This window comes from Melanostigma gelatinosum (genome assembly GCF_949748355.1).
Source record: "Melanostigma gelatinosum genome assembly, chromosome: 22".
NCBI classification, from domain to species: Eukaryota; Metazoa; Chordata; class Actinopteri; order Perciformes; family Zoarcidae; genus Melanostigma; species Melanostigma gelatinosum.
Window position 1 is genome coordinate 11,326,922 of NC_136655.1, and position 23,580 is coordinate 11,350,501.

At 44.9% G+C, this 23,580-nt stretch overlaps 1 pseudogene across 1 annotated transcript; it reads right to left on the reverse strand.

Moving 5' to 3' along the window:
* Nucleotides 1-3,732: 3,732 nt before the first annotated feature.
* On the reverse strand, nucleotides 3,733-20,581 carry LOC306796105 (putative threonine dehydratase; annotated as a pseudogene). Its single transcript has 8 exons — nucleotides 20,412-20,581; nucleotides 10,093-10,270; nucleotides 9,831-10,002; nucleotides 9,552-9,682; nucleotides 9,218-9,467; nucleotides 4,638-4,717; nucleotides 3,949-4,139; nucleotides 3,733-3,835 (listed from the first exon to the last, which is right to left on the reverse strand). The product of its transcript is annotated as a putative threonine dehydratase (transcript).
* Between the last annotated feature and the right edge of the window lie 2,999 nt (nucleotides 20,582-23,580).

The following is a 23,580-nucleotide window of genomic DNA, read 5'->3' on the forward strand; positions in this document are numbered from 1 at the left end:
TGAAGAAGAAGCTGTGTGTATAGCCTTGCTAATTGCTGTAGTAATGCTGATTCAAGGGCCTCTCCTTTTGAGTGTTGGCTTTTACTCAAAATGACCATAATAAGGAAAAATGGCGTGGTGCTGAAATTGCTAACCCAGTAGTCATGATAAATTGTTGATAAGTGCTGAACCAATGCCTAAGCTCAGCCCTGTGTCAGAAACATTTCATGAGCAGGAATGCATTGTGGAGCCAGCATTTTGGCTGATAAAACATACGCATTCAATAAACAAATGGTGTACATAATAACAACAATAAGTACTGTACTTTTCTTTCAATTACTTAATATAGATGTATCCATTTATATGGTTTCACATCAGCCCTTTGCACTACTCTAACTCGCATTCATCATATGTGCAAATTACAAATAATATTGTAAATAGTTTTTTAGCTAGCCAACGTTACTATTTGGGGATTTTATCTGCTGTGCTGATACTGGACATGTGAACCGCGCACGCACCCGTACTGATTTATTAAGAAAGCGGTTGCATGTTGAATAAAAAAAACGACTTTTCTTTACAAAAGAGAAGTTAAGTAAACCACCGCGATATGTTTCGTGCCCGAGGCTTCGTCCCACTGACCTTCTCACTTGTTTGGACTTTTACTTTAAAAAGTGACAGCTCCGTGACGTTTCACAGTAACAACACTTATCAATACAATAAGCATTTTGTTACATAAATGGTTTTATGGAACAGAAATATGGGTAAACATGGTCCATTTATACTGTTTATTATCGTGGGAATTCAAATGAAAGACAAGACTTGTCATATATTGTCATATTATTTCCAAACGTTGCCGCTCAACAAGACTAGTTTTGGGGAATACGATGCAGAATTTGACTGACATAATACTGTTATGCAAAGGCAGTGGTATAGCACATCAGCTGGTGCTAACTGCTGTTCAACAACACAAAGAAGAAGAAATGCTCCATTCATGAAACAGGACTTGTGTAGTGACAGTCCACCGACCCTTCTGCACTGTGTTGTATGTCACTAGCTGGCATTGCTAATTAAAGCGTTCTGGAGCTTTTCTATCTTTTTACAACAACCAAATGAACCGAACAGCTTAAAGTGGTCCCGTGGACAGAAACTCAAGTCCTCCCTGTGGACCTTTCCAGCTCTTTAACGGTCACCTGTGGACTCTCCATTGCCTCTCTGATGAATGTCCTCCTTGTCTGGTCCTTGGGGTTTGGCCCTCTCTTTAAGCTTTGTTTTGTTGTCATATTCTTTCCATTTTGTAATAACGGACACTGATGTTGAGCAGCTATGATTTTCACCACCAGTTAGTTGCAATTGTAATGTTGCACGGTGTTTCATTTGATTCCTGAACTCCAGAGTAGTAGAAGTTGGGTTCATTTCACTCTCTATACAGATGATGAACCATTTGATCCGAGCCACTGTATTGGAGTCAGTAGCTGTGTCTCAATTCAGGGGCTGCATCCTTCGGAGGACCCATCGTCCTTTGAGGACCGTGAAGGCTGGACCATGCGGTCTCTGAAATGAGACGGCCTACGCTACAGAGGACTTCCTGTTTCCTGCCTAGGATGCCTGCTCAGAAGGATTACTGTATACAGATATTAATATACTGTAAAGGTTTTAGTTGTAATCTGTTTTTCAATCATATATTCAACAATTCATTTATAGTTATTTTTCATCATATCGTTTTTCTAAATGAATGAGTTAATAATTCAATCAGTTGCTATGTTAAATAACTCATTTTCAATCATTTATAGTTATTTTAAATAAAATAATGTATTTATCAATAACGTTTATGTCATTCACACACCTATATACATACATATATTCATAAATGTAAATATAAATTATAATAATGATATGAATTAATTACGTTCCCACATTGTTTCCCCCTTATTCATTAACGTCACAGCTTGTTCCCTTGCACCTACATGTCATCAGTTCTGTACTAGTTAACAATCAGTAAAGATTTCAATTATTTATGATTTAGTTATAATTAAATTGGGAAGAATTATGCTGCACGTTGGGGCAGTAATCTAAAGCTTTCCCTGTTTTATTTATATCAACATGTAATATTATATTTATCAATCCTTAACAGTATTAACAGCCTTTGAGTCAAATGAAAATCAAGAAGATATAATATTTATATTTATATATTTATTGTATATTAATTGTTGTACACTGTCAGAAATATGATGTTTCAAATACAAAGACACATTTTGAAAGTTTGTCACATTTATTTGTATTGCGCTACTGCGGGGGGGGAGGGGCAGGGAGGGGCAGGGAGGACGTCACTCGCTGGGTCTCAGACTCACTGGGGTGCTGGAGTGGTTCAGTGGTCTGTGGTGGGTCTGGGTCTTCCTGGGATGATGGTTTGGAAGACGTCCACTCTCAGTTGCCCTAGGAGTGAGAAAAAAAGCACAGAGGAGTCCTGCCCTGTGAGACACAAACACAAGAGATGAATACTTTTAACTCAACGATACAACATTTACATTGTTCAATGATGGAATCTTATGACTGATACACTGAAAGAAAGGCGACCGCCGCTCTCATCTGGTCCTGTGGTCATCCGTCCTTCTCATCTGGTCCTGTGGTCATCCGTCCTTCTCATCTGGCCCTCTGGTCTCTGTTGTCTAGGAGATCCAGGATGTTGCTTCCTGTGTTACAGCCATCGATACCTGAGTAAAAGAGACTTGGAAAACTTTTCAGAACGTTAGTAATTTTTACCATACCTCTGTCTGATACAAGCCAACATATGGAGGTCACAGCAGTACGCCATCAAGACCAAACTTAAATTGTATCAGAGCAGTGTTTTATCCACCCTATTGTACGGTTCTGAATGCTGCAGAATGACACAAGAAGACCTCAACAGACTATCAACCTTCCACACCAAGAGTTCAAGACGAATCCTGCACATTTTCTGGCCAAACAGCATTTCAAATAAAGAACTGTATGACAAATGCCAACAAGAATGCATGGAGACCATACTAATGAGCAGAAGATGGGGATGGATGGGACATGTGTTGAGAAAAGATCCTGCTGATATTACAAGAACAGCCTTACATTGGACACCAGAAGGGAAAAGAAAAAGAGGCCGACCAAGAAACACGGAGAAGAACTGTGGAGAAGGAGATGCAGAGCCTAAACCACTCACGGGGCACCATCCAGCGACTCGCCCAGGACAGACAGGAGTGGAAGACTTTTGTTGGTAAAATAAAATCTGTTTTACCAGATTCTGTGTCCTGTAGTCTTGGGTCCTGATCTTGAACTCCCGTGACAGAATCTTCACTGCTCACTTACTCTGCGTCCAGCATCAACAATTTTTCAAATGGAAAATCAAGAAAGAAGAGCTATTAAAAAGCTCTGCTGCAGGATGCTGCCTATCGCCAACCCCGCCAGACGCAAGGGAAGGCTGTCGGTCTCAATCCGAGTCGTGAGTAAAGTGAACAACCTGTCAGGATCCCTGTTTGACCCGTTGTGTGTTACCCGTGTTCCCCCTGCTCTCCTCTCCGGTGTCGATCCGTAAAATGGAAAATCAAGAAAGAAGAGATATTTAAAAGCTCTGCTGCAGGATGCTGCCTATCGCCAACCCCGCCAGACGCAAGGGAAGGCTGTCGGTCTCAATCCGAGTCGCTGTCTTCAGCCGGCTGCCAGTATCTTCTGGGTGGGGGGAAGCTGAGGCCTGAAGTGGAGGGTGGAGACTCTGGAGACCATCTGTTGTCATCTGCCCGGCTCTTCTTTGTGGGGGGACCGAAGGCTGAAGTGGAGGGTGCCGACTTCCTGTCGTCCTCTTCTCTGGTCCTCTTCATGGAGGATCCGAGGCCTGAAGTGGAGGGGGTCGCGTCCTCGTGGTCGTCCTCACCGGTCCTCTGCCTCTTCACACTCGCCTGCTCCGTGTGGTCCTCTTCCCTGCTCCTCTTGGTGGACTCTTCTGACCTCTGGGGGACTGGGGGCGGAGCATCTTGAGGACGGTCCACATCAAAGCGTCGAGCGAAACGAACACGGTCCTGTTCATGATCATCTTCCTCCACATCGTCCACTTCCGGCAGGTCATCGCAGGAGTCATCGTACCCGGAATCGTTGCCGTCCTCGTCCTCATCCTCGTCCTCATCGTCCCTGAAGGCCACCTGAAGCAACTCGCGAACATTGCGGAGCATCTCAGCGTCACCCACAACGACGAGCCCCCTCTGATTTTGTACACCCAACACGAGGCATTCCAACTGATCTCGAACCAACACGGGCTGCACCTGACCTCCACCCACCACGCCTGGCTCCACCTGACCTCCACCCACCACGCCTGGCTCCACCTGACCTCCACCCACCACGCCTGGCTCCACCTGACCTCCACCCACCGCGCCTGGCTCCACCTGACCTCCACCCACCACGCCTGGCTCCACCTGACCTCCACCCACCGCGCCTGGCTCCACCTGACCTCCACCCACCACGCCTGGCTCCACCTGACCTCCACCCACCACGCCTGGCTCCACCTGACCTCCACCCACCACGCCTGGCTCCACCTGACCTCCACCCACCGCGCCTGGCTCCACCTGACCTCCACCCACCACGCCGGGCTCCACCTGAACTCCACCCACAACGCAAGAAATCAGGATTGGGAGATCACATACTTGGTCATCGTCGTCGAGGATCCTGATGACTTCAGGGAGGCCGTCTTGTGCAGGACGTTCCACGACGTAGTCGACACCAGCTGAGAGGGAAACATTTAAACTGTCAGGATTTCTCATAACATGAAATATTTCTGGATTACATGAAGCAATAATCAAAGTTCAAATTAGAAAAGACGACAGAGCCATAAAGTAACTCAGTACAGTACTACACAACTCACATAAAGTCCCCAACACACAAGAGGGTTCACCTTTAAACATTTATAGCAAACACAGTGCAGCTCTGCCTCTGTTAGTTTGAACACATAACACAACTATATTAATAATGATAAAAGCAATAAATATTGTTGTTGTCGTTATAGATATTATCCTTATTACTGTTATTATTATATGTCCGAAACAACAGAGTAGGTGAGAGGAGCAGCTGGCCACGCGCTTTTACGAACGGGCTTTTCACACGTTTCTGCTCTGGATTCAGATTCCAGCTGCTAATCAGTCAGTCAGCAGGTCAATTAACGACTGTTGAGTACTCGTGAGCTCTGGACAAAGACGTGTATTTTGCATTTGTGTGGACGAAACGGTGAATGGCTTGCAATAAACAGCGTGAACGTATTTGTTGAACTAGCGACGCACAGTGAAACGTGTCTACATTAATCCAACATGACGAACCTCTTGAGTTTATAATTCATTATTCTCCTGGCTTATGAGTTGCATATCACAGCGCGTGGAGGAGATGCAGCACGCGCACATGCAGCCCCGTACAGTTACTTAACAGATCGCTCTCTTGTCCCTCGAAAACCAAATACCACAACAACGAGCAAAGCGCATCTCAAAGCTAAATGTTAGAAAAATAGTCTATGTAATATGATGCCGTCAAAGGATCAGATGTTTGTTCAATAACTCAGGTTTCAACAGTCAAACCCACTCACGGACGCATCGTGTCCTGGTTTGATGACGTAGGCTACACCCAGACGCTCGCCTTTAACCGTTCCATGGTTACCAACTTCAGCATTTATTTAGCATTTTATGAAAGTGTTCTATTTTCAGAAATATACATTTTAATGTTAAAATAGGAAGATTTGATGCCTTCAGACCAAAATAACTATGTTTAATTAAACATCTACACTATTGTGAACACATTCCACAGACATCCCGCAACATTTACGACATTATGTCACTCAAATAATCAGTTTATACGAGTGTCTGTTTCCGACAGGCCTGATAATACAGTGTCAACTGTTCACCTTTCACTGATTTCTAAACTGAGAATGCTTTAAATGCTTTGAAGAGGGTGAATCAAAAGAAAAATGCTAAAATAAATGTAAAAGTTGACTGACCCGCACAGGGACGAGCCATCTCTCACAGCACACTTCCCGCAGGTGCTCTTGCTTCAGCCAAAGATCGTCAGGCGCTTCTGTTGTCCACGAAAGTAGCAATCTAGCAGTTTCTCCAACAAGTTTTGTATTTGTAGCTTTTCTCAAGAAGTTAAAAACTCAAAGAGTAGGCTCTCCACGGTATGTACAAGAGTTGTTTACGCTCAGGTCCAAGTGCAGAGTGAGGATTCGAATGTTCTGAGGCCTTAAGTAACCTCGGTCAGGTCCGTTTCCATGGCATTCAGTGACGCGTGCGTGTGTGAGTGCGTGCGTGTGATTAGCCAAGACAGAAATAGAGAAATATTAATTATTTTCTCTTATGTATTGTAGCCGAGGGTTTACGTTGCGCCTATACTTTATGATAATAATAAAATAACAGACACGGGGCTCTGCATTCAGCGCCAAGACAGCAGCCACTTTATTTCTCGTCACACACTCTCTCCGAACCTCTTTCCTCTTCCTCTCCTTCCGTCTCCTCCTTCACAATAAAAGCACACAACACATATACAGGAACCCTGCTTCTTAACCTGCTCAACATAATATCTTACAATATAATATATTCATTTGATTAATACTCGTTATTTTTATTTTATCTTTCAGTGCTATATTACCATTCAGTACAGCTATGAGTTGTAAACATTACACAACCCGTCTCTGCTTATTCTAATACAACAAATCTGAATCGGAAACGAGAGAGAGAGAGAGAGAGATTAAGTTAATATATATACATATTAAACTATCTCTCTCTCTCTAAACTCTCCAAACTATATAAACGCTATCCAAACTATCCAAACTCTCAACTGACCGCAACTCTCCACCAACAACCCACATTTTGAATGGAGCCTGAGGGGTTTATATTGCTGTCAAACCTCCCGGCAAAATCTGAACCAGTTCCCGAAGCAGTCAAGTGGTACAGCCGGGCAGTGAGGCTTCGAAGCGTCGGCACATCTCGTAACATCACCAGTGTATGGACTTGTTGCGTAGCTGATTTATCTGATTCAGGAGATGGACGTTTGCAACTGTAAGTGAGGATCGGGAAAGCTCCTTGGGACCACAATGGAGAACTGTTTCCCGCGTGTGTGTGAGCTGCTGTAGACTGTTGCTGCTGTTTCTTCTGTGCCCTGCCTGCCATCCATTACCCATCTTCCCCTCACTTTCCCCTCTGAATATGCCTTGGATTCGTGAGTGCACGTGCTTTTTTGTTTATTGCTTGTGTGAACAAGTGAAGCGGCCATTACAGTTTTTAGGCCTCTATGCTCCCAAACCACGACTCAGGCCTGCAACGAGGGTTTTTCTGTTACTCTGATTGTGTGCGTGGGACTGTGGGTGCACAGTATATGGATGACCGCATGTAATAAATGCCAAACAGTTTTTCTAATGCCTTTGAAGTATATTTGATGTGTTAAAGTCAATCACATTCATGTTTTGATAAGAGCTGGTTAAAAGGGGTAAAATACACTTAAAACACAAGATAAAAGGACTTAAGAGGCACAGACCTTTTATTTACTTAATTATATTGGAGGCACTGCCAGTTATTTTAGTTTTCATAATAAAGGAACAAAAGTTGTAAGAATAAGTATATTCATGTATCAGAACAGGTAATCGCGCCATTACGATTACAACTGTACCCAGGACCCCGCCCATAGTACCACTACAACCTAGCAGATTCACATAATATTATATAGCTACATGGGACGGGTGTTACATAAACACCTTTAAATATCAGAAAATGGTTTCATGCAGCCAAAAGTCATCTGTTCAAATTTGTTGTTGTGTCAAACTAACAACTGAGAGATAAAAGATATCCAGTTTTCTTTCATATCCGCACATTTGTGAAGCTGGTATATTGCTTGTAAAATTACTCAATGAGCTATGAATCAATTAAGAATTTATTTGGTGATTAGCTGACGAAGTCTCAGCTCTTTTTCCTTTACAAGTAGGGCCTTGTTAGAAAATGGGACCAAAAAGCCATCATGAGATCAGGTAACTCGAATGCAAGCGCCCATCTCTTCCTGGGTGAGATTGTAAATGCAAGTATGACCCGATGACCTGAATATTCCATTAAAAAAAGCATGGCGAGCTCCTCCTAGAGTGCTAGGGCCCAGGCCCTAGCAGTAGCATGCAGCTACAACTAGGCTAGGCCCAGGCCCTAGCAGTAGCATGCCAGCTACGACTAGGCTAGGCCCAGGCCCTAGCAGTAGCATGCCAGCTACGACTAGGCTAGGACCTAGCAGTAGCATGCCAGCTACAACTAGGCTGGGCCCAGGACCTAGCAGTAGCATGCCAGCTACAACTAGGCTAGGCCCAGGCCCTAGCAGTAGCATGCCAGCTACGACTAGGCTAGGCCCAGGACCTAGCAGTAGCATGCCAGCTACAACTAGGCTAGGCCCAGGCCCTAGCAGAGGAATACCAGCTGCCGCTAGGCTAAGCGCAGGCCCTGGCAGTAGCATTCCAGCTACAACTGGGCTAGGCCCTGGCCCCGGCAGTAGCATGCCAGCTACCACCAGGCTACACCAAGGCCCCATCATCAGCATGCCAACTACAACCTGGCTGGGCCCAGGCCCTAGCAGTAGCATGCCAGCTACGACTAGGCTAGGCCCAGGCCCTAGCAGTAGCATGCCAGCTACAACTAGGCTAGGCCCAGGCCCTAGCAGTAGCATGCCAGCTACAACTAGGCTAGGCCCAGGCCCGAGCAGTAGCATGCCAGCTACAACTAGGCTAGGCCCAGGCCCTAGCAGTAGCATGCCAGCTACAACTAGGCTAGGCCCTAGCATTAGCATGCCAGCTACAACTGGGCTAGGCCCAGGCCCTAGCAGTAGCATGCCAGCTACGACTAGGCTAGGCCCAGGCCCTAGCAGTAGCATGCCAGCTGCCGCTAGGCTAAGCGCAGGCCCTGGCAGTAGCATTCCAGCTACAACTGGGCTAGGCCCTGGCCCCAGCAGTAGCATGCCAGCTACCACCAGGCTACCACCAGGCTCTGTGAATCAGACAATATTTTTCTAAAGAAACATAAAGGCACACTCGCTCACCCGATCACAAGCATTGTCAACAAATCTCCCAGGCAATGTGTGTTTCCAAAAGGATGGAAATCAGCCACAGTCACACCCATTTTTAAGTCAGGAGATTCAACCGATGTCTCCAATTATCGGCCAATCAGTATCCTCAGAAAGATAATCAGAAAGATTGAGAGAAATGACTTGCACATGATACCTGCAAAAGGTGGTGCAAGTCCTGAGGCGATGCTCTTGGTGTCCATGACCACTGCTAAAACTGCAGGTGATGCTTTTTTTTTAAACTGTTGCGTGTTTTACCTCCATCTGGTTCCACACCGTAGATTCTGGTCTTATCACAGCCTGACAGTTTGATGGCAGCGGCCACACCGGCCAGCAGCCCCCCTCCACCACAGCACACCACCACCACGTCAGGCTCGGGGATCACCTCCAGCACCTCCAAACCCAGACTGGACACACACAAACCCGGGTTTAGACTTTGCTCTAATAGAAGTTTGAATCCTCCTTGTTCCACTGTCAGCCGTTGAGCGTACCTGGTGTGTCCTGCTATTAGATCCAGGTCATCGTAGGAGTGCAGGAAGGTCATGTCGCCGTCCTGAACGCAGCGGTTCACCACATTCATCAGACAGGAGGTGGGAACTCGCTCCACCTCCACCCCGAAACTCTGAGGACGAGAGTGATACTTTTAAAACGCGGCTTAACTGCAACTAAAATAATTTGCCCTTTTTTCAGATTGGTGCAGAAAAAACAAATTACAAACAACAAAAAGCAAATCACAGCGTAGATTCGGCAGTCGGCAGATAACCTCTAACCTGTATCAGGGTGGATCTGGACACGGGGGCCGTTTCGGGCATCACCACCTTGCCCTTTGACCCATAGTGTTTCGAGGCGTACGCAAAAGACTTCCCATAGTTCCCGGCGGACATGATGACAAAATGACCCCCCTGGCAAACTGGTTGGCCACTCCTCTGATCTTGAACGAGCCTGTCAATCAAATGTAAGACAAGTCTTTTGCAACTGGCCGAGGCGCGGCTGTTGTTTCTGCGAGAAAGAACCAAAGTGGTTTCGTCCGACCAGTTCTCTGTATGTTCTCCAGTTTGATGTGGATGTTGCAGTGGATGTCGAGAGGCAGGGTCGTCTGGCACCAGGGGATCATGGGAGTGTTGATGACACCCAGGGGGCTGCTGCTCACCGGCTCCCTGGCTTCTCTCAGCAGGTCCAGGGTGACGGCGTCCGCGGACACCTCACCCATCTGTGTCAGAAACATTTCATGAGCAGGAATGCATTGTGGAGCCAGCATTTTGGCTGATAAAACATACACATTCAATAAACAAATGGTGTACATAATAACAATAATAAGTACTGTACTTTTCTTTCAATTACTTAATATAGATGTATCCATTTATATGATTTCACATCAGCCCTTTGCACTACTCTAACTCGCATTCATCATATGTGCAAATTACAAATAATATTGTAAATAGTTATATTAGCTAGCTAACGTGATGTTTCACAGTAACCGGAAGTTATGTTCAGGAAGTTCCTTTTGGAGTCGTGGGGACATCCCAGGGGGTACATCCCCGCATTGAATGGCCAAATCCCAATGTCCCCCCCTTACGGACTCACGGACTTTGAGGCGCGCTCCCGCGAAGTCCGTGAGGGTTTAGGGCTGTCCCACTGTCACATCGTCAAGTGTTTGAGGCTCTCTGGCAGACATTTTGAGCCCTTTATAATCCCTTTCCGTAAGTCAGCATGGTATGCTGACTTAGCCTAAGGGAATTACCCACAAATCATTGCAATGTGATTTTAAACACGGGGTAACCAGTGGACGCATGGAGATGTAAAAAAAAGGTAAACAAAGAGGACGGCTCACGTGTGTTCAGCCTATCATAATACATTTACTCAGAAACATCAAGGGTTAAAGATGGAACAAAAAATAAACATGAAATCAGAAGATATGTATTTATTTATTCATCAAATATTTGATTTAGTCATTGAAGCCGTTTTGACAAAAACAAGTAAATAGATTATATAAAATGACCTCTCATCTTGTGAGGAAAGAGCCTGGAAGACATTCAAATCAGGGAGTACAAAGTATAAAATAGATAAACACAATTATACATCATATTTTTTTGCAGTTTTCATGGTAACGTGATATGTTGCAGCAAAGTGCTGTCCCATTCCTATTCACACCATCTCAAGCCCTCACAGACTCTCACACTCACCCACTTACCAGGTGACGTCAGGAAGTCCTTGAGGGTTCAGGGTTTGAGGGTTTAGGGGGGACATTGGGATTTGGCCAATGTGTTGTAACTCTGTGATGTTGTTCACTCTGTACACATGACATCTATCGCACTTCTGTCCATCCTGGGAGAGGGATCCTCCTCTGTTGCTCTCTCTAAGGGTTCTTTCTCTCTGTCTGGGGGGGGGGGGGGGGCGGTTGTTCCTGTACCGATTCGAGGGTCCTGACAGAGGATGTCACGTGTACAGATCATAAAGCCCTCTGAGGCAAATTTGTGATATTGAGCTGTACAAGATAAATTAAATTGAATAATGGGATACAATTTACGAACACAACCTGATCGTAGTAGACTTCTTTAAGTCAGCATTTCTGATGCAGGTGAACAACACTTATCAATACAATAAGCATTTTGTTTCATCATGGTTTTATGGAACAGAAATATGGGTAAACATGGTCCATTTATACTGTTTATTATCGTGGGAATTCAAATGAAAGACAAGACTTGTCATATATTGTCATATTGTTTCCAAACGTTGCCGCTCAACAAGACTAGTTTTGGGGAATATGATGCAGAATTTGACCGACATTTCTATCTTTTTACAACAACCAAATGAACCGAACAGCTTAAAGTGGTCCCGTGGACAGAAACTCAAGTCCTCCCTGTGGACCTTTCCAGCTCTTTAACGGTCACCTTTGGACTCTCCATTGCCTCTCTGATGAATGTCCTCCTTGTCTGGTCCTTGGGGTTTGGCCCTCTCTTTAAGGTTTGTTTTGTTGTCATATTCTTTCCATTTTGTAATAACGGGCACTGATGTTGAGCAGCTATGATTTTCACCACCAGTTAGTTGCAATTGTAATGTTGCACGGTGTTTCATTTAATTCCTGAACTCCAGAGTAGTAGAAGTTGGGTTCATTTCACTCTCTATACAGATGATGAACCATTTGATCCGAGCCACTGTATTGGAGTCAGTAGCTGTGTCTCAATTCAGGGGCTGCATCCTTCGGAGGACCCAGCGTCCTTTGAGGACCGTGAAGGCTGGACCATGCGGTCTCTGAAATGAGACGGCCTACGCTACAGAGGACTTCCTGTTTCCTGCCTAGGATGCCTGCTCAGAAGGATTACTGTATACAGATATTAATATACTGTAAAGGTTTTAGTTGTAATCTGTTTTTCAATCATATATTCAACAATTCATTCACAGTTCTTTTTCATCATATCGTTTTTCTAAATGAATAATGAGTTAATAATTCAATCAGTTGCTATGTTAAATAACTCATTTTCAATCATTTATAGTTCTTTTAAATAAAATAATGTATTTATCAATAACTTTTTTATGTCATTCACACACCTATATACATACATATATATATTCATAAATGTAAATATAAATTATAATAATGATATGAATTAATTACGTTCCCACATTGTTTCCCCCTTATTCATTAACGTCACAGCTTGTTCCCTTGCACCTACATGTGTCATCAGTTCTGTACTAGTTAACAATCAGTAAAGATTTCAATTATTTATGATTTAGTTATAATTAAATTGGGAAGAATTATGCTGCACGTTGGGGCAGTAATCTAAAGCTTTCCCTGTTTTATTTATATCAACATGTAATATTATATTTATCAATCCTTAACAGTATTAACAGGCTTTGAGTCAAATGAAAATCAAGAAGATATAATATTTATATTTATTGTATATTAATTGTTGTACACTGTCAGATTTTTGAACTATATCAGAAATATGATGTTTCAAATACAAAGACACATTTTGAAAGTTTGTCACATTTATTTGTATTGTACTACTGGGGGGGGGGGGGCAGGGAGGACGTCACTCGCTGGGTCTCAGACTCACTGGGGTGCTGAGAGTGGTTCAGTGGTCTGTGGTGGGTCTGGGTCTTCCTGGGATGATGGATTTGGAAGACGTCCACTCTCAGTTGCCCTAGGAGTGAGAAAAAAAGCACAGAGGAGTCCTGCCCTGTGAGACACAAACACAAGAGATGAATACTTTTAACTCAACGATACAACATTTACATTGTTCAATGATGGAATCTTATGACTGATACACTGAAAGAAAGGCGACCGCCGCTCTCCATCTGGTCCTGTGGTTATCCGTCCTTCTCATCTGGTCCTCTGGTCTCTGTTGTCTAGGAGATCCAGGATGTTGCTTCCTGTGTTACAGCCATCGATACCTGAGTAAAAGAGACTTGGAAAACTTTTCAGAACGTTAGTAATTTTTACCATACCTCTGTCTGATACAAGCCAACATTTGGAGGTCACAGCAGTACGCCATCAAGACCAAACTTAAATTGTATCAGAGCAGTGTTTTATCCACCCTATTGTACGGTTCTGAATGCTGCAGAATGACACAAGAAGACCTCAACAGACTATCAACCTTCCACACCAAGAGTTTAAGACGAATCCTGCACATTTTCTGGCCAAACAGCATTTCAAATAAAGAACTGTATGACAAATGCCAACAAGAATGCATGGCGACCATACTAATGAGCAGAAGATGGGGATGGATGGGACATGTGTTGAGAAAAAATCCTGCTGATATTACAAGAACAGCCTTACATTGGACACCAGAAGGGAAAAGAAAAAGAGGCCGACCAAGAAACACACGGAGAAGAACTGTGGAGAAGGAGATGCAGAGCCTAAACCACTCACGGGGCACCATCCAGCGACTCGCCCAGGACAGACAGGAGTGGAAGACTTTTGTTGGTAAAATAAAATCTGTTTTACCAGATTCTGTGTCCTGTAGTCTTGGGTCCTGATCTTGAACTCCCGTGACAGAATCTTCACTGCTCACTTACTCTGCGTCCAGCATCAACCATTTTTCAAATGGAAAATCAAGAAATAAGAGCTATTTAAAAGCTCTGCTGCAGGATGCTGCCTATCGCCAACCCCGCCAGACGCAAGGGCTGTCTGGTGCTTTATCAGTCCTGCCAGACGCAAAGGTTTTACAATCCTGCAGCAAACATGCTGTCGGTCTCAATCCGAGTCGTGAGTAAAGTGAACAACCTGTCAGGATCCCTGTCTGACCCGTTGTGTGTTACCCGTGTTCCCCCTGCTCTCCTCTCCGGTGTCGATCCACGGGACATCACACAGTCGATCCGGCCTGCACCCTGTGCCGGACCACGGGCTCCACACATTCCTGTCCTTTATGTTGGTCAAATAAAATCTGTTTTACCAGATTCTGTGTCCTGTAGTCTTGCTGTTGGGTCCTGATCTTGAACTCCCGTGACAGACTCTTCACTGCTCACTTACTCTGCGTCGAGCATCAACCATTTTTCAAATGGAAAATCAAGAAAGAAGAGATATTTAAAAGCTCTGCTGCAGGATGCTGCCTATCGCCAACCCCGCCAGACGCAAGGGAAGACTGTCTGGTGCTTTATCAGTCCTGCCAGACGTAAAGGTTTTACAATCCTGCAGCAAACATGCTGTCGGTCTCAATCCGAGTCGTGAGTAAAGTGAACAACCTGTCAGGATCCCTGTTTGACCCGTTGTGTGTTACCCGTGTTCCCCCTGCTCTCCTCTCCGGTGTCGATCCGTAAAATGGAAAATCAAGAAAGAAGCCTATCGCCAACCCCGCCAGACGCAAGGGAAGGCTGTCGGTCTCAATCCGAGTCGCTGTCTTCAGCCGGCTGCCAGTATCTTCTGGGTGGGGGGAAGCTGAGGCCTGAAGTGGAGGGTGGAGACTCTGGAGACCATCTGTAGTCATCTGCCCGGCTCTTCTTTGTGGGGGGACCGAAGGCTGAAGTGGAGGGTGCCGACTCCCTGTCGTCCTCTTCTCTGGTCCTCTTCATGGAGGATCCGAGGCCTGAAGTGGAGGGGGTCGCGTCCTCGTGGTCGTCCTCACCGGTCCTCTGCCTCTTCACACTCGCCTGCTCCGTGTGGTCCTCTTCCCTGCTCCTCTTGGTGGACTCTTCTGACCTCTGGGGGACTGGGGGCGGAGCATCTTGAGGACGGTCCACATCAAAGCGTCGAGCGAAACGAACACGGTCCTGTTCATGATCATCTTCCTCCACATCGTCCACTTCCGGCAGGTCATCGCAGGAGTCATCGTACCCGGAATCGTTGCCGTCCTCGTCCTCATCCTCGTCCTCATCGTCCCTGAAGGCCACCTGAAGCAACTCGCGAACATTGCGGAGCATCTCAGCGTCACCCACAACGACGAGCCCCCTCTGATTTTGTACACCCAACACGAGGCATTCCAACTGATCTCGAACCAACACGGGCTGCACCTGACCTCCACCCACCACGCCTGGCTCCACCTGACCTCCACCCACCACGCCTGGCTCCACCTGACCTCCACCCACCACGCCTGGCTCCACCTGACCTCCACCCACCGCGCCTGGCTCCACCTGACCTCCACCCACCGCGCCTGGCTCCACCTGACCTCCACCCACCACGCCTGGCTCCACCTGACCTCCACCCACCGCGCCTGGCTCCACCTGACCTCCACCCACCGCGCCTGGCTCCACCTGACCTCCACCCACCACGCCTGGCTCCACCTGACCTCCACCCACCACGCCTGGCTCCACCTGACCTCCACCCACCGCGCCTGGCTCCACCTGACCTCCACCCACCACGCCTGGCTCCACCTGAACTCCACCCACAACGCAAGAAATCAGGATTGGGAGATCACATACTTGGTCATCGTCGTCGAGGATCCTGATGACTTCAGGGAGGCCGTCTTGTGCAGGACGTTCCACGACGTAGTCGACACCAGCTGAGAGGGAAACATTTAAACTGTCAGGATTTCTCATAACATGAAATATTTCTGGATTACATGAAGCAATAATCAAAGTTCAAATTAGAAAAGACGACAGAGCCATGAAGTAACTCAGTACAGTACTACACAACTCACATAAAGTCCCCAACACACAAGAGGGTTCACCTTTAAACATTTATAGCAAACACAGTGCAGCTCTGCCTCTGTTAGTTTGAACACATAACACAACTATATTAATAATGATAAAAGCAATAAATATTATTGTTGTCGTTATAGATATTATCCTTATTACTGTTATTATTATATGTCCGAAACAACAGAGTAGGTGAGAGGAGCAGCTGGCCACGCGCTTTTATGAACGGGCTTTTCACACGTTTCTGATCTGAATTCAGATTCCAGCTGCTAATCAGTCAGTCAGCAGGTCAATTAACGACTGTTGAGTACTCGTGAGCTCTGGACAAAGACGTGTATTTTGCATTTGTGTGGACGTAACCATGGTTACCAACTTCAGCATTTATTTAGCATTTTATGAAAGTGTTCCGTTTTCAGAAATATACATTTTAATGTTAAAATAGGAAGATTTGATGGCTTCAAACCAAAATAACTGTGTTTAATAAAACATCTACACTGTTGTGAACACATTCCACAGACATCCCGCAACATTTAAGACATTATGTCACTCAAATAATCAGTTTATACGAGTGTCTGTTTCCGACAGGCCTGATAATACAGTGTCAACTGTTCACCTTTCACTGATTTCTAAACTGAGAATGCTTTAAATGCTTTGAAGAGGGTGAATCAAAAGAAAAATGCTAAAATAAATGTAAAAGTTGACTGACCCGCACAGGGACGAGCCATCTCTCACAGCACACTTCCCGCAGGTGCTCTTGCTTCAGCCAAAGATCGTCAGGCGCTTCTGTTGTCCACGAAAGTAGCGATCTAGCAGTTTCTCCAACAAGTTTTGTAACAAGTAGCTTTTCTCAAGAAGTTAAAAACTCAAAGAGTAGGCTCTCCACGGTATGTACAAGAGTTGTTTACGCTCAGGTCCAAGTGCAGAGTGAGGATTCGAATGTTCTGAGGCCTTAAGTAACCTCGGTCAGGTCCGTTTCCATGGCATTCAGTGACGCGTGCGTGTGTGAGTGCGTGCGTGTGATTAGCCAAGACAGAAAGAGAGAAATATTAATTATTTTCTCTTATGTATTGTAGCCGAGGGTTTACGTTGCGCCTATACTTTATGATAATAATAAAATAACAGACACGGGGCTCTGCATTCAGCGCCAAGACGGCAGCCACTTTATTTCTCGTCACACACTCTCTCCGAACCTCTTTCCTCTTCCTCTCCTTCCGTCTCCTCCTTCACAATAAAAGCACACAACACATATACAGGAACCCTGCTTCTTAACCTGCTCAACATAATATCTTACAATATAATATATTCATTTGATTAATACTCGTTATTTTTATTTTATCTTTCAGTGCTATATTACCATTCAGTACAGCTGTGAGTTGTAAACATTACACAACCCGTCTCTGCTTATTCTAATACAACAAATCTGAATCGGAAACGAGAGAGAGAGAGAGAGAGATTAAGTAAATATATATACATATTAAACTATCTCTCTCTCTCTAAACTCTCCAAACTATATAAACGCTATCCAAACTATCCAAACTCTCAACTGACCGCAACTCTCCACCAACAACCCACATTTTGAATGGAGCCTGAGGGGTTTATATTGCTGTCAAACCTCCCGGCAAAATCTGAACCAGTTCCCGAAGCAGTCAAGTGGTACAGCCGGGCAGTGAGGCTTCGAAGCGTCGGCACATCTCGTAACATCACCAGTGTATGGACTTGTTGCGTAGCTGATTTATCTGATTCAGGAGATGGACGTTTGCAACTGTAAGTGAGGATCGGGAAAGCTCCTTGGGACCACAATGGAGAACTGTTTCCCGCGTGTGTGTGAGCTGCTGTAGACTGTTGCTGCTGTTTCTTCTGTGCCCTGCCTGCCATCCATTACCCATCTTCCCCTCACTTTCCCCTCTGAATATGCCTTGGATTCGTGAGTGCACGTGCTTTTTTGTTTATTGCTTGTGTGAACAAGTGAAGCGGCCATTACAGTTTTTAGGCCTCTACGCTCCCAAACCACGACTCAGGCCTGCAACGAGGGTTTTTCTGTTACTCTGATTGTGTGTGTGGGACTGTGGGTGCACAGTATATGGATGACCGCATGTAATAAATGCCAAACAGTTTTTCTAATGCCTTTGAAGTATATTTGATGTGTTAAAGTCAATCACATTCATGTTTTGATAAGAGCTGGTTAAAAGGGGTAAAATACACTTAAAACACAAGATAAAAGGACTTAAGAGGCACAGACCTTTTATTTACTTAATTATATTGGAGGCACTGCCAGTTATTTTAGTTTTCATAATAAAGGAACAAAAGTTGTAAGAATAAGTATATTCATGTATCAGAACAGGTAATCGCGCCATTACGATTACAACTGTACCCAGGACCCCGCCCATAGTACCACTACAACCTAGCAGATTCACATAATATTATATAGCTACATGGGACGGGTGTTACATAAACACCTTTAAATATCAGAAAATGGTTTCATGCAGCCAAAAGTCATCTGTTCAAATTTGTTGTTGTGTCAAACTAACAGCTGAGAGATAAAAGATATCCAGTTTTCTTTCATATCCGCACATTTGTGAAGCTGGTATATTGCTTGTAAAATTACTCAATGAGCTATGAATCAATTAAGAATTTATTTGGTGATTAGCTGACGAAGTCTCAGCTCTTTTTCCTTTACAAGTAGGGCCTTGTTAGAAAATGGGACCAAAAAGCCATCATGAGATCAGGTAACTCGAATGCAAGCGCCCATCTCTTCCTGGGTGAGATTGTAAATGCAAGTATGACCCGATGACCTGAATATTCCATTAAAAAAAGCATGGCGAGCTCCTCCTAGAGTGCTAGGGCCCAGGCCCTAGCAGTAGCATGCAGCTACAACTAGGCTAGGCCCAGGCCCTAGCAGTAGCATGCCAGCTACGACTAGGCTAGGCCCAGGCCCTAGCAGTAGCATGCCAGCTACGACTAGGCTAGGCCCAGGCCCTAGCAGTAGCATGCCAGCTACGACTAGGCTAGGACCTAGCAGTAGCATGCCAGCTACAACTAGGCTGGGCCCAGGACCTAGCAGTAGCATGCCAGCTACAACTAGGCTAGGCCCAGGCCCTAGCAGTAGCATGCCAGCTACGACTAGGCTAGGCCCAGGACCTAGCAGTAGCATGCCAGCTACAACTAGGCTAGGCCCAGGCCCTAGCAGAGGAATACCAGCTGCCGCTAGGCTAAGCGCAGGCCCTGGCAGTAGCATTCCAGCTACAACTGGGCTAGGCCCTGGCCCCGGCAGTAGCATGCCAGCTACCACCAGGCTACACCAAGGCCCCATCATCAGCATGCCAACTACAACCTGGCTGGGCCCAGGCCCTAGCAGTAGCATGCCAGCTACAACTGGGCTAGGCCCTGGCCCCAGCAGTAGCATGCCAGCTACCACCAGGCTACCACCAGGCTCTGTGAATCAGACAATATTTTTCTAAAGAAACATAAAGGCACACTCGCTCACCCGATCACAAGCATTGTCAACAAATCTCCCAGGCAATGTGTGTTTCCAAAAGGATGGAAATCAGCCACAGTCACACCCATTTTTAAGTCAGGAGATTCAACCGATGTCTCCAATTATCGGCCAATCAGTATCCTCAGAAAGATAATCAGAAAGATTGAGAGAAATGACTTGCACATGATACCTGCAAAAGGTGGTGCAAGTCCTGAGGCGATGCTCTTGGTGTCCATGACCACTGCTAAAACTGCAGGTGATGCTTTTTTTTTAAACTGTTGCGTGTTTTACCTCCATCTGGTTCCACACCGTAGATTCTGGTCTTATCACAGCCTGACAGTTTGATGGCAGCGGCCACACCGGCCAGCAGCCCCCCTCCACCACAGCACACCACCACCACGTCAGGCTCGGGGATCACCTCCAGCACCTCCAAACCCAGACTGGACACACACAAACCCGGGTTTAGACTTTGCTCTAATAGAAGTTTGAATCCTCCTTGTTCCACTGTCAGCCGTTGAGCGTACCTGGTGTGTCCTGCTATTAGATCCAGGTCATCGTAGGAGTGCAGGAAGGTCATGTCGCCGTCCTGAACGCAGCGGTTCACCACATTCATCAGACAGGAGGTGGGAACTCGCTCCACCTCCACCCCGAAACTCTGAGGACGAGAGTGATACTTTTAAAACGCAGCTTAACTGCAACTAAAATAATTTGCCCTTTTTCAGATTGGTGCAGAAAAAACAAATTACAAACAACAAAAAGCAAATCACAGCGTAGATTCGGCAGTCGGCAGATAACCTCTAACCTGTATCAGGGTGGATCTGGACACGGGGGCCGTTTCGGGCATCACCACCTTGCCCTTTGACCCATAGTGTTTCGAGGCGTACGCAAAAGACTTCCCATAGTTCCCGGCGGACATGGTGACAAAATGACCCCCCTGGCAAACTGGTTGGCCACTCCTCTGATCTTGAACGAGCCTGTCAATCAAATGTAAGACAAGTCTTTTGCAACAGGCCGAGGCGCGGCTGTTGTTTCTGCGAGAAAGAACCAAAGTGGTTTCTTCCGACCAGTTCTCTGTATGTTCTCCAGTTTGATGTGGATGTTGCAGTGGATGTCGAGAGGCAGGGTCGTCTGGCACCAGGGGATCATGGGAGTGTTGATGACACCCAGGGGGCTGCTGCTCACCGGCTCCCTGGCTTCTCTCAGCAGGTCCAGGGTGACGGCGTCCGCGGACACCTCACCCATCTGTGTCAGAAACATTTCATGAGCAGGAATGCATTGTGGAGCCAGCATTTTGGCTGATAAAACATACGCATTCAATAAACAAATGGTGTACATAATAACAATAATAAGTACTGTACTTTTCTTTCAATTACTTAATATAGATGTATCCATTTATATGATTTCACATCAGCCCTTTGCACTACTCTAACTCGCATTCATCATATGTGCAAATTACAAATAATATTGTAAATAGTTATATTAGCTAGCTAACGTGATGTTTCACAGTAACCGGAAGTGATGTTCAGGAAGTTCCTTTTGGACTCGTGGGGACATCCCAGGGGGTACATCCCCGCATTGAATGGCCAAATCCCAATGTCCCCCCCTTACGGACTCACGGACTTTGAGGCGCGCTCCCGCGAAGTCCGTGAGGGTTTAGGGCTGTCCCACTGTCACATCGTCAAGTGTTTGAGGCTCTCTGGCAGACATTTTGAGCCCTTTATAAACCCTTTCTGTAAGTCAGCATGGTATGCTGACTTAGCCTAAGGGAATTACCCACAAATCATTGCAATGTGATTTTAAACACGGGGTAACCAGTGGACGCATGGAGACGTAAAAAAAAGGTAAACAAAGAGGACGGCTCACGTGTGTTCAGCCTATCATAATACATTTACTCAGAAACATCAAGGGTTAAAGATGGAACAAAAAATAAACATGAAATCAGAAGATATGTATTTATTTATTCATCAAATATTTGATTTTGTCATTGAAGCCGTTTTGACAAAAACAAGTAAATAGATTATATAAAATGACCTCTCATCTTGTGAGGAAAGAGCCTGGAAGACATTCAAATCAGGGAGTACAAAGTATAAAATAGATAAACACAATTATACATCATATTTTTTTGCAGTTTTCATGGTAACGTGATATGTTGCAGCAAAGTGCTGTCCCATTCCTATTCACACCATCTCAAGCCCTCACAGACTCTCACACTCACCCACTTACCAGGTGACGTCAGGAAGTCCTTGAGGGTTCAGGGTTTGAGGGTTTAGGGGGGACATTGGGATTTGGCCAATGTGTTGTAACTCTGTGATGTTGTTCACTCTGTACACATGACATCTATCGCACTTCTGTCCATCCTGGGAGAGGGATCCTCCTCTGTTGCTCTCTCTAAGGGTTCTTTCTCTCTGTCTGGGGGGGGGGGGGGGGGGCGGTTGTTCCTGTACCGATTCGAGGGTCCTGACAGAGGATGTCACGTGTACAGATCATAAAGCCCTCTGAGGCAAATTTGTGATATTGAGCTGTACAAGATAAATTAAATTGAATAATGGGATACAATTTACGAACACAACCTGATCGTAGTAGACTTCTTTAAGTCAGCATTTCTGATGCAGGTGAACAACACTTATCAATACAATAAGCATTTTGTTTCATCATGGTTTTATGGAACAGAAATATGGGTAAACATGGTCCATTTATACTGTTTATTATCGTGGGAATTCAAATGAAAGACAAGACTTGTCATATATTGTCATATTGTTTCCAAACGTTGCCGCTCAACAAGACTAGTTTTGGGGAATATGATGCAGAATTTGACCGACATTTCTATCTTTTTACAACAACCAAATGAACCGAACAGCTTAAAGTGGTCCCGTGGACAGAAACTCAAGTCCTCCCTGTGGACCTTTCCAGCTCTTTAACGGTCACCTTTGGACTCTCCATTGCCTCTCTGATGAATGTCCTCCTTGTCTGGTCCTTGGGGTTTGGCCCTCTCTTTAAGCTTTGTTTTGTTGTCATATTCTTTCCATTTTGTAATAACGGACACTGATGTTGAGCAGCTATGATTTTCACCACCAGTTAGTTGCAATTGTAATGTTGCACGGTGTTTCATTTGATTCCTGAACTCCAGAGTAGTAGAAGTTGGGTTCATTTCACTCTCGATACAGATGATGAACCATTTGATCCGAGCCACTGTATTGGAGTCAGTAGCTGTGTCTCAATTCAGGGGCTGCATCCTTCGGAGGACCCAGCGTCCTTTGAGGACCGTGAAGGCTGGACCATGCGGTCTCTGAAATGAGACGGCCTACGCTACAGAGGACTTCCTGTTTCCTGCCTAGGATGCCTGCTCAGAAGGATTACTGTATACAGATATTAATATACTGTAAAGGTTTTAGTTGTAATCTGTTTTTCAATCATATATTCAACAATTCATTCACAGTTCTTTTTCATCATATCGTTTTTCTAAATGAATAATGAGTTAATAATTCAATCAGTTGCTATGTTAAATAACTCATTTTCAATCATTTATAGTTCTTTTAAATAAAATAATGTATTTATCAATAACTTTTTTATGTCATTCACACACCTATATACATACATATATATATTCATAAATGTAAATATAAATTATAATAATGATATGAATTAATTACGTTCCCACATTGTTTCCCCCTTATTCATTAACGTCACAGCTTGTTCCCTTGCACCTACATGTGTCATCAGTTCTGTACTAGTTAACAATCAGTAAAGATTTCAATTATTTATGATTTAGTTATAATTAAATTGGGAAGAATTATGCTGCACGTTGGGGCAGTAATCTAAAGCTTTCCCTGTTTTATTTATATCAACATGTAATATTATATTTATCAATCCTTAACAGTATTAACAGGCTTTGAGTCAAATGAAAATCAAGAAGATATAATATTTATATTTATTGTATATTAATTGTTGTACACTGTCAGATTTTTGAACTA